Raw genomic sequence first — 13,303 nt, forward strand, 5'->3', positions numbered from 1 at the left:
TAAACTTTCTCCTATGATCGAAATCGACACTTACGACAGATTCAAATCAAAGGACGATAGTACGACTATTCTACTTTTGCAATGGAAAACTGTAAACGACTCAACAAACACATAAAAACATCTACAATTCTTTTGTACAAAGGAGGCGGAATAACAGTAAGGAAAAGAGGCTTCAAACAGGCATATACTGATCACAGGCAACAAAATTCAGGGATAGAACTGGAAAGAATGAAGCACAGGAACCACAGCTGCACAGAGCTAGTCTGATCAGCGCACCTGTAACACAGAGAATCTGAAATGCAGCGCAGGTTGCCCCTTCGGGAAGTGTGCTAAAATTCAGGATCTCTAAACAGTACCTACGCTGGGCCAGAAACGAGACTCTGTCCGGGTTCTGGGTCACATTTTGCAGTTCAGTCCTTGGTTTTTGGCCGAGTAAAAAGCAATCAGTAGTGCAACAATCAGGGGTAGATCTAAGGAGGATCTAAGAGCTATCACAAGGGAAATCAGATAGTCTGAGCATCAGTTGTTTAAATCATAAACAGATCCAGTGAATGGATTGAAGCAGCAATTATCTACTTGGCATTTGTTATGGAAAATGCAGTTCGAGAGCTACTTATAAGTTGATGAAACAAACAACAAAGAATGATACACAAACAAACTAATTAGACATTCTCCAGTGGAGTCGCCATTTTGTTACAGGGAAAAGTGTCTATTTAGAACTGCTCTATCCCACTAAGGTGTGACAGCTGCCTTAGAAACAAACAGAGAAAAACTACTTTTGTATTTCCTTTATGAATTATAGACAGAGAGGAATAGAAAGAACCAACCTGTGTCTTGCGCTAATCCTTTGATCCAATTCCTCTTCTCTTTGATAGTCTCCAGCTACCTACTCCCTCGCATTCCCAGCTTCACAAAGTACCTATAAGATCATAGAAGAAGAGCACTATACAAAGACAAAGATCTATATTCATAAACAACTTAGGATCAGATTTAAGTTAACCACACAAAATGTAACAAGCATCAATGATACAAAAAGCATGGAGGAGAACTCAAATAGTTTTCATTGATAAGCAAGAAAAGATCCAGGAGGAGTTACAACCAGTGATTCCGACCCAGCATCAACCTCCCAGCAAAGAAGCCCCTCTTCACCTCAAACAAAGCATAAATCACCCAACAATCTGATGTATGTCTCTAGAAACCAATAGCAATTCCTTACAATATGCAAAATTCCAGCCTCTGGATCTCTGGGATGAGGGATCCATATATAGATATGTGTAAGGAGGATGAGTCAGCTTATGATTTGATTAGTGTCTTCTCTCTGTTAGTTCTTGCTTCCACTTGGAGACTGAGGGCCTCTTACTCATCTTTGGTCGAACTCAGTGAGGCAAGTGTCACAGGAGAAGATTTTGGAAGCTTCCATTGCCTCTCCACCTCGCGGAATGACACTGCCATTTGTCATTTCTCACCCATCGCACCCTAAAGAAGGGAGTTTTGAAATGCAACGCACCCTCACAGTGTATTTAGGTGTAATGCAATGCACTTAGCCAGTGGAGCAGCTGAAATGATCCTGTTTTGACCAATTCTGAGCAGTTTCTGGTGGAGAACTTCTGGGAGAAGCTGTAATCTGTTGACCTTGTTCCTTTAGGGGTTAGAACAACACTTTTAGGGACTTAGGAGCCCTTCGTTTATGGACATTTCATGCTTGGATTTGTAAGGCACAAAAATGTCTATAACACACATAATGAAAAAGACTCCACAACAATGGTCTTAGATTGTTATCTTTTGACAAAAAATATAGTAACAGATACATAGCATCATCAAAAACTCATTGGAATGATCAATGATGATGAACATTTTTTCACTATCACTAAAAGTAACCAAAAAGAGCATTGGTGAGGGTCAATAAAATATCGTCACTAGAAGTGTCGCGAGAGAGATAATTATTGATGGGCCTTTAACGACCCTCACCAAAAGTGTCACCAAAGAGAAAATTAGTGACGGGTCATTAACAATCCTCACCAAAAGTGTCATTGAAAATGGCTTTGGTGACAACCCTTAAAGGACCGTCACTATATACACTTACAACAACATTTTTTTAAAAACCATCACCTTATGTGACATTGGCGTCGGACCTTAAAGGTTTGTCACAGGCATGAAGCGTCATAAAAAACTCATTGGAATGATCAATGATGACGAACATTTTTTGACTGCCACCAAAAGTAACCAAAAAGAACATTAGTGAGGGTCAATAAAAGAACGTCACTAGAAGTGTCACCAAAGAGAGAATTAGTGATGGGCCTTTAACGACGCTCACCAAAAGTGTCATTGAAAATGTCTTTGGTGACAAACCTTAACGAACCATCACTATATACACGTACAACAATTCTTTTTTAAAGATTGTCACCATATGCAACATTGGTGATGGACCTTAAAGGTTTGTCACAGGCATGACCCTCACTAATGCCTTTTTTTCTTGTAGTGTTGGTCACGCGTGATGACCCTATCATGCATTCCCACCATGCATCTGCACCTTCGCACATGTGTCTTCTCTTTATAAAAACCATCCACCTACTTCATTGTTACACATTTACTTCGGTTTTCGACACTACAACTTGCAACCTCCTACAATGACTGCAACCTTCTCTACTATTAAGTAACACTTCCACTTCCCCTCTCTAACCCTTGTGGATTAACACTTATCTTCTCCTTAACACCACAGAATATGTGCCTTCCAAGCTTAAGCCTTCAAATCACTTAAACTCTACCTACTCTCACTCATTCTACTCACACTCATCCTCAACCTACCATTTCATGTCCTAAGCACTCCAAACACTTACACTCATCCCATCCTCCTTGAGTCTATTCTAGCATCTGTCACTAACCCTAAATATTGTGCCCCAACCTATCTTTCTCTTTTCAATTTCAAGGTGAGATTTAATGCAAATAAAACCTCTGGCCCATATGGGTTTGTAATAACTACTTCTAGATGCTTTGATCTATTTAGATTATAGAGCTTGAGTCGAAATATTGGGAAAACGCTTCGCATTCTTTCCAAAACCATGGATCCGAACAAACTGAAGTCCATAGTAGTCATCGCCCTGGGTCGGAACTCACCAATCATGATGAATCAAAGCCTCTGTGAGGTAGGATGCTCACTGGGAGGCATGCCCTACGATCTTGCAACCTGTGACTAGGTCAAAAATCAAAACTAATTCATTTCATAGACCTTATGACCTCGACCAAGTTTCCCCTCACCTCTTAGCTACAAGTTTGCAACTAAAAAGGTCGATGATCTTGCGACCTATCTTATTTTGTGGCCATGTAACCCATTCCTCATGCCATCTACTAGTCGCATAGTCACAAGGTCCCATCAAAGAAGGTCAGTTCTACATGTGACTGGCACTTCCCTGTGACCTTACCAACTGCCTTTGTCCATTATCGCACTATCTATCCTTCCTACGTGACATGTTCTCTCACCGCAACTTATGATCGGATTTGTTGTGTGACCCTGCGACTCACACAATTAAGTCAAAATTTTGACCTCTTCCTGCCCATGACCTGCCCTCTTTGTGTGACTATTGGGAAAAACACTGAGTTCAGGAGGGGTAATTCAGTGTTTTAAACTCAATTCAACTTTCCATTTCTTATTCATATTTCTGTATGCTATTGTCATTAATTAAGCTAGAGTATGTATGCGACTATGATAAAGACAAATAGCCTACACCCAGTTAACTAACTTTTAATTTATTTTATCATTTGTTCTATTTGAACCAGTGCATCATTACTTCATTAGACATTAATTGAATAATATCCTTGAGTAGTGAGAAAATAATAAACCATCACACATAAGCAACACAACAACACATGAGGACACTAGGATTTTTAGGTGGAAATCCAATGTGGGAGAGAACCACTATTGTCGTCATATTTTTCTTCGTGTTTTATTATAAAGGAAAAACATATTACAATATTGTACTTACATAGAGTCATACCAGCACGTAGGCGCCCACTTGCAGAAGGCTAAATCCTTCTCTTGTCCTCTAGTGCCCACTAGAAGGAGCTCCAACTTGTTGATCTCATTTACCATCACCCACTGGAAGGGAGCTCCTATCCCCTAAACAGATTTACCAGCTAGCATTGGAAGGAAGCTTTGACTCCCTTACTGAAGGCTCCAACCCTCAACACCTTTGTGGATCACGTTTCCTAATATTTCATATTGGATCCAACTGACTCACAACATTAAACTTATAGGCCACCTTTCATCATATTTTCAGACTGGACCTACTTCCATCATTTAAGCCCAATATAAAATAACATTTTTATAACCAATCATTGTATCAAATCATTGAATCACTGAACCAACTGAATCATCAAAGTAGTCATTGAATCTTAATCAACCAATGCAACTAGATAAAATCAATTCATAACAGATCATATCAATGCATAACCATTCACAGGTATACTAATCCATACTTTTTTCATCACATAAATTAGATATTGTCACAACAAATCCTAATCAATCATATGTCAAAAGCTATATGCTACTCTTTTGAATCATACCGCATATATACGTGCTTCCTGTGAAGACTACCTATGTACAAATCTCAAAATACTAAATAACTGAGTCTAAATAAATTTCACTCTGAATCACATATCGAAACCATCGCAGATCACTGAACCAAATATATATCTCCATATAGTAGCATCATGACTAGTCAACATACCAATCCATAAACAATTCAACCCAACAAGTACTGTCACACATATATTATCATAAGAGTGTCTTAATCAATAAACAACAAAAAACGTAACAGAACAAATTAACCATCATCATAATTTCATACTACAAACCCTACAATGTATATGCGACTATTACAAATAACATCTATGTATGTACACGTTTCTCATACTTTACACCTGCGTACAGATTCTGAACTTTAGCAGAATTTGCACGTGACTACCGAGAAGAATATCTGCATATATACGTGAAACCAACATACAAATCTATAATCACTTAATCATACTTACATTGCAACCACAAAGCATACTTTGCAACCCTTACCATCACATATTCATGTCAAAGTATCGTTATCACCACAAATCAATCACCGTTAGATATTTTCAACAAGCAAATCAAATAAACGCATATGGTACCATACTTCATATATTTCAAATCTTTGTGTTTTCCTTTCTCCTTGGTGCGCACTTTTTTCATATCAAATCATTCATCAATAACCCATCACTTTCATGCACTAACACTTGATCTCCATCTCCTTATATATCTTAGGCCTTAGACAATACCTTAGGCCAATCCTTTAGTAATGCCAATGGTATTCTTTGATGTGATTGAATATCCACTGTCACACTCAACACTATGGGCTAATACCACAGTAAATACCCATGGTATTCCAATTACCATGGTGCGGAATATGAATGTGATTTTGCTTCACCATACCTATGTATATACACAACCTTTCTTCACAAGACCCACATATACTTTCTCAAAGTTTACCTTCATCATTCCACTATCTCTAAATTGATATTCCTTTCCCCATTCTCTTTGTGACATATGTACCATCTTGTGTAATCATCCTGCTACCATAATCTTGATATCTTTATCAAGTAGGTTTCCATCAAGGGAAACACATTAGCCATAACGCCAAAAGTGACCTATTCTTACTTGTGACAGTCTTTGTCCTATTCTTGCAACCTCTCCATATTTGTGTCCAAACCAACTTTCAAATCTGCGAACTATTTCCTAGTATTAAATCCTATACCTTGTACCTTGGGGACCTACAGTAATACTTTTGCTTGTGATTGGTGATTATTATTATTCATGCTAACATCTATGTCTTGGGACAATATTTTTGAAATGGAAGGTGACATTGATTTGGATTGCATAGGTGTATCATCTTTCTTTGGAAAGATGACACCACCAATGGTTAAGGCTTCCCACAAATTTTTGGGAAGGATCTCTATCAGAACCGAAAGAAGTATTGAAGGAGTTGTGGATAGTCGACTAGATTTTCCCATATATGGGGACACTGCTTGTAATAATAACAAGAAGACAAAGCTTACCTGGTGGGACATTTACTCAGAGTTTTCAAACAAGGATATTCCCTAATATCAACTAGATCTCAAGGTATACATCAATATTTAAAGGTATTAGTTGCACAAAGTAGTTCCAAACCCACCAATGTTCCCATGTGCTGATACCATAGACTAGATATTTCTACGCGCATATGAGGATCACTGGGAAATTGGGAGGCATAATTGAGAAGTTTTATCATCCTTCACAACTACCAACATTATATCCTATTATAAACTTCCTAAGTGAGAAGATGCTTTCAACACCAAATGATTATCATATTTCAATGAGTCTATTGAGGACATATTGAAATCATGGTGGTAGGATCCCACTAAGTTCATGGTTAGGGTAGACCAGATTAATGAAAAAGAAGGCCTTCAAAAGGTGTATAAGCTAATGGAAGCCATGCTAAACAAGTTGTATGGAAGATGATATGTTGATACTTTTCTAGGATCTTGGGTCCCTCTAATGCCCACATTTTCCACTAATGGGGCCATATTTAATCGAGAAAGCATTGTTGCATATGCAATGAAGACAAACATTCACACAACCAACAATCTAGAACAAGGTCAACCATCATATTTTTATATGGCATCTTATCTTCTTGATGTAATTTGTGCAAGATACAAATTTGAGGGATTGAATTTGAAATGGACCCAAGAGGTGTAAGAACTGATACATGTTTATTATAAAATATTTTGGAATCTATGCTACAAAAGCACGTATAAGAAAATTGCAGAATACTTCATTGCCCCATTGTACTAGACACCCTTTGGTGGAGACCCACCTTGCATGTCATAAAGAGCCTAGAATACCCTTAGTAAGGTTGCACACTTGTTCCTAATTAGGGAACGAACATGTATTAGATTTTTTGGTGCCTATAAACATCCTCATGCTCTCCCTGCAATAGTGATAATAGTTCTTTTGCAGGAAGTTTGTTACCAATTGACCATTGGGCTATCCAAAACATTAACAAAGGGTAAAAAGGGACCATGGCCCATGTTCGCCTTAATTGTTAGATCATATTATCTTGAAAAATTTAAAGAGTCCAAAGAAGAATATGGGGAATTAAACGGTATCTATTTTATTGATTTCATATTCCGACAGTATGATTCGAAAGGTGTTGCATCTGCACATTGTAAGGCAGTTGGCTTTCGATGGTCCTATACACATTTTAAAGGGATGAGGAGGATAAGACCAGGAAATTCTATAATGATTGAAGGGAATTAGGGCTAAATGGGAGCAAGAATATGAAGGAGAGAATGAGTCTCAAACACAAAATATCCCTTATTAAAAGGAAGAAGGGGCAAGAAAGCAAGAAAGAATAACAAAAGAAACAAAAGGTTTACTAGTACAAAGAAACCTAGCAACAATAATATGAAGATCAAGAGAAGGGAGAATAAGACCTCGAAGGAAGGAATGCATAAATATCTTGAAAGAAACAAGAAATGAAAATGCAAAGAGAAGAGGAGAGGAGCATCATAGGAAAGAGGAAGAAGATCAAAAGGGACATCAGGAAGAACTATTAGAGAAACAAGAAGAGGAGGAAAAGAGGAGGAATTAGAAGAAGAAGAGTAAGGTAGAAAATAAGAAGAAGATAAATAAAAATAGGGGGAAGAATAAATTTAGAAAAGGCAAGAAGAGGAAACGAAAAACAAGCAGAGAGAAGAAGAGGAAGCCAAGAGGTAGCAAGAAGCTCTAGCCAAACAAGTCGAGCATGAAATTCTCAATGAGAAATAGAGAAAAAAATAGGTGATCAATAATGATAGAGATCATAAATGCAGTTATATTTTCCTCCTTTTGACATTTCACCATCCACTCCAATTACTAGTGGACATCTTCCATTATAGGAACTGCATATCACAAAAGAAAAATAAGAGGTGATGGATATTGATAGGTTGAATTTTGGTTAGATTCAATGGAAGATGATGCAAGAAATATGAAATTTCTATGAAAATAATCTGACTAAAACCATATCGGTGGTCACAAAGAAGGAAATGATCATAAATACCACCCTTAATTTAGAGATGATTTCCTCATCTACAACTGTCGTTTTGACTACGACATAACTAATTGTGGTAGATTGAACAAAGAGGTTGTCAATTTATAGGCCAATTTTGTTGCTTCTGAACAAAAAGTTGCACGAGTGCAAAATGAGAACCAAACATTGCTCATGACCCATTCTCATAGCAAAGGGTTGCAAGCATCCATTCAAGGAGAGGTGACAATATTGGAAGATTCCATGGACCTAGTCTACCAAGATATGATGAAACTATACATCAGGTTAAATCATCATTCCCAACTATGTAGGTAAAATCTATGAAAAAGGGGAGCAATGATTAAACTTGCCACTGTAGCTATGGAGAGCACCCATGAATGGACCATTCAATATCTAGCTGGACAAAAATTGCTTTCGAAGAAATATTGGATAACAACATAAAATTATAAGGTTGCAATCCACATGAAGTTTTTCACATGACAAGCTTTTAAAATACTTGGACAAGGTAATAGCCTCATAGAAGCACTTACTCAGTGAGCTAGACTATATTATTTAGGTACATAAAGTCCCTTCTATTCGTTTGTTGGGTTAAACGAGGACATAGAAAGAGGTCAAGAAAGAGATCTAGGCATATTTTAGCCCCTTCAAACAAGCTACTCCCATAAAAGACTTGAAAGTTACCAAAGAAGCAAGTTCCCAATATGTAGTATAACCTGTAAGGATATACATGAAACTCATGACACTATCAAATCAAGTAAAGGCAAGGAAGTCCACTCTATTTATGGATGCCCTAGAATGTCTTCACAAGTATGGGGACAAATTAAAGAATAAGGTCATTGGTATTGCAAAGAAGTACAAGCTTTGATAGACATATCTAGCACAAGAATTGCATTCAGATGTACTAGACTTGTAGGTTGAGAGTATTTTATTTCTTTCATGTAATATGTTAATAGTATAATAAAAATTAGAGTAGAGAGTCATGTGGGAATATGAAAGGTCATGAGGAAACTCAAGATTCATAGGGGTGGATGAAAGGTCGCTGCATTTTCTATAAATATATCCTAATGGCTTAATGTAAAATATTGAGGGAGTTTTGGATTAAATGGGTGTATGTTCTTTTATAGCTAGTGGACCTTTTGTGAATGCAAGTGGTGATTTTCCACTTCCAGTTGTGGATGTCATGAAATTTTCATGTGATAATGTGATGACTATTTCAACTTTGGAATCCTAAGTATGAAATATTTTCATGTGTTATTAATCAATGTAAGATTTCCCTTGTGGTGATTGATGGGCCTCTAAATTAGACATAAATTAAGGCTCATGCCTCTAAATTAAGCATAAATGAAAGATCATATAACCATCCGTTAGCATATTAAACCTCTCTTTCTATATTAGATAATGTATTTTTAACTTTAATATATTCATTAGTAGGGTTTATGAATAATTTCATATTTGTGCCTAATATTATTTATTTTTGTGGAATATTATGAGAATATTGGGCAAACTGTCAAGATTTGGAGGAGGAGATAATTTAGGGACTTTCTCCCTGCTACAGGAGGATCACTATTAAATAATAAATCAACAATATATTATGGTATTATGGCACATATTTTGGAACTCCAATGATTGAGAAAATATAGGAATGTTTTCCTTGCCATTTAATGTGGATTCATAGTATTGCGAACAAGATCCACTAATCAAGGAATTTTGGTGGGAAAATCTTCCTCCTTTCAAGGGGAATGATTCCTAATCATTTTGTATAAGTACCAAGTAAAATTTTCCTCTAGGGGGGATTTTTATTAGTCTTCTTATGGACAGAACTCATATTTTTGCAGCTCCATTGTATTTTCTTGCAGAGATGTAACTCTATTGATGAAAATAATGAAGATTGGTGTCATGTTAAACTTCTAAATATTCTTCTCCTCCATAAATCTCTTTGTTTCCTTGGGCTTGGCAATCCTAGGAGCTTCATAGCCCTTTTGTATCATTTTCTTTCTTTCTTTCTTTTCACTTCTTAGTCACATGCATCTCCTGTTTTTTATTTCTTTCTATTTCTGCATTTACTAATAATGATTTCTTGTTGTAGGATTGCGTTAAATGGTTTACGTAAGTTCTTTTATAGGATCACAAGCATCATTTCATCATTGGAAAAGCTTTGTAAGGTCATAGTAATCATTGAGCTACTTGGATTAGCTTTCTTATTCCCAAATCTAGATTTCTTGAACTCCTTTGTGGCAAAGAACAATAAATTTCTACTATTTTTTAAAGCGTGCTAACAAACTTCAATTGAGTTGGTTCCACTTGAATTAGATCACAAAAAAATTCTAGTTCAAAACAAAAATGACGCCATTGCATTTTCACTTGATTAGGTTAGCCATTTTATAGATTTACTAACTCACTAATTCTCGAATTTCTAGATTTTCGACTAGTAATTTTGTGATATCTCTTAGCATGGAGTAACAGAGGTATTTTTGAGTGATTCCACTTGGAATGGGGACCTAAGATATCCTATTCAATAAAAAGAATTGTCCCATCCAATTTGGATTTGATTTTCTTATTAATTCGATGAATTATAATTTTGTATAGCAAATTTGTAACATCCTGTACTAAATCAGGGGATCCTGTAGGAGAACTAGTACATCCTATAGGAAATCATGTAGCATCCTGTTTTGAGCCTGAATTGAGAAAAATCATCATTGAAGATGGGATTAGGCCCATACTTTACCTTCAAGCCATCAAAATCATTGTACCCCTCTTGCTCCACACCTGTCTCCCCTGCCAAAGATCAAGGAAAGATTAGCATTTTCATTTATAAAGAAAAAATATTTAAAATGATTTCTTTGATATTTACACATGCACACAACAGTTAGTAATCTCTATATCAGATTTCATGCTCAGTTAGTTTAAATCATCACATGTGATAAATAGGGTTAAGTTATGTTTCTTTTACATTTAGTTCATGATCTTTATGCAATTAGAATAGGTTCCTTTCCTTGTACTTTCTTCCTTGCAATAGGATAAGGTTCCATTTCAAACATTTCATTTTCTGCAATTAGTTTAGGATTTGAATTCAGTAAATGCACTAGATTACAACAAAGGAAGGACACATTATATGTTGCACATATAGTGTCGATACCTCCTAAGTTTGTACCAACCCGGGGTTGATAATTAAAGTTAGCAGCCTTGGGAGTTGCAACATTCTTGTTGTAATACCGAGGCTCATCACATTTTGGCACCGTTTCCGGGGAGGTGTCAAAGTATGCATTTTTTTCTTCCCTAGTTGAATCATTTCTTTTACTTCCTGCAAAAACAAAAAAATATTTGCATTAGGCATATTTAATTTCAAAAGTAGAAATCTGTATTGCATTATTGTTTTCATTCAATCATAAAAACAAAAAATCTCCAACACCAACCCATCCCTCCATTTGACCAAGTGGTTCACTAAGAGCTACATCACCATACAATTTTGCAGGTAGAAGAAGAAGATAGCAAAGAATGTAGAAGAAATGGATGAAGATTATGACAATGAGGAAGATCCTCTTAGATTTCACATTCAAGATACTGATGGTAGTGTGCACACGAAGAACATCCCTCCATATTTTCGTCCAAAATTTCATTGTCTAAGGTCAGAGGATCCAGAAATATTTCTCTTTGAATTTGAAATTGTTTGTAGATCTTATGGTTACTTATTAAAATCTCAAAAATTGAGATTTTTTCACAACATTAAAGGATAGAGCTCTTAAATGGTTCATGAGTTTAGGGACTAATTCAATAAGATCAAGGAATGATATGCAAAATATATTTCTAGAAAAATATAAAGATCATGATCATAAAGAAGAAATGTTTAGAACGAATCAAAAAGAAGATGAGAGTCTAGAGGATCTCATAGAGAGGTTCGTGTATAATGTTAAGAGGGAAAAAATACATCATTTAGGATCTGACACCCTAAAAACCCTCTTACTTAGAACAATTAGGGATGAGTGGATTGATCTCGTTGATCTTATGAGTAGAGCTGATGTATACAAATAATCATTTGAAGAAATTTGTGAAACATGCAAACACATATCAAGATGAAGGGCAAGAGTAGGTAAATCAGCATCAAGATCTGTAAGTCAAGCTAAACTTGGAAATTTGTTTGATGATTTTAAAAAATAAATTCTTAGTAATCAAACCAAACAAGTAGAAATGTTAAGAATGCAAGATGGAGAAAAAAAGATGTTGATATCTGTGTTGTCCATGTAGAATCACATGATGTTAAATATTGTCCATCATTACCAAGGTTGAAGTAATTTTACCAAGAGGACAATGGAGCATGTCAATTTCCAATGGAGCTATGTTATGTAGCTCCAAGAGGACCATGGTAGCCTAGTCAACCTAGTATGATGAAAGAACCTAATTCACAATTTCAAGCTTATGCACACCCATCTCAAAGTACTTGGAACACACCCTTTCCTTGGAAACGTTAGCCATCTCAACCCCAAAACCCATCTTGGCAACAAGGTAGGTAAGGAACTTATGGGATCCATCCACAATATCCTCAGTATTGTCCTCAATATCCTCCATACCCAACTCCATGTTATCCTTACTATTCACCTCCACCACAACCACAACCCCAACCACAACCATCTCAAATATACACTCCCACTCAACTACCTATACCACCATTTCTAAACCCACACATTGAAGTAGCTCAGCCCACTTACAATGATGAGGTACAACACTTCCAAACATCTCCTCTTGAGATCAATGGTATTCACCATAGCTTAGAAAGAGTATTTCAAAAAATAGATTATTTTGATATCATTGAAGGACCACATAAGGAAGAATAAGATTCAAATTAGAAGACGATAGAATCATGGGCTGCACTTGATGAAGAGCAAACATCAAAATCAGAGATTGAGAGAGCTCCCTCATTGTTACGATCAAATCCTCCATGTATTCAAGAAAACAATGAACAAAAAGAGGAAGATTTTAAGGTCATGGTAGAATAAGACATGAAGAATGATCCAGATAAGCAAGAAAACCAAGAACATCAAAGTTAAATTGAGGTTTGGTTCCAGAAAATCAACAAGATGGAGCATCACTCTCTTCTTGAACTATGCTTGATGCTTTCATAGTCAAATCATTTGGTCTCTAAAATATAGGTACATGTCAAAGCATACATTTCAAGCCTACACATCATTTTGTTTGTCATCTTGATGTTCACATGGCTCCAT

Source organism: Pinus tabuliformis, chromosome 5_1, assembly GCF_031772625.1.
Source record: "Pinus tabuliformis cultivar Carrire ecotype Pingquan chromosome 5_1, CPIR1, whole genome shotgun sequence".
NCBI classification, from domain to species: Eukaryota; Viridiplantae; Streptophyta; class Pinopsida; order Pinales; family Pinaceae; genus Pinus; species Pinus tabuliformis.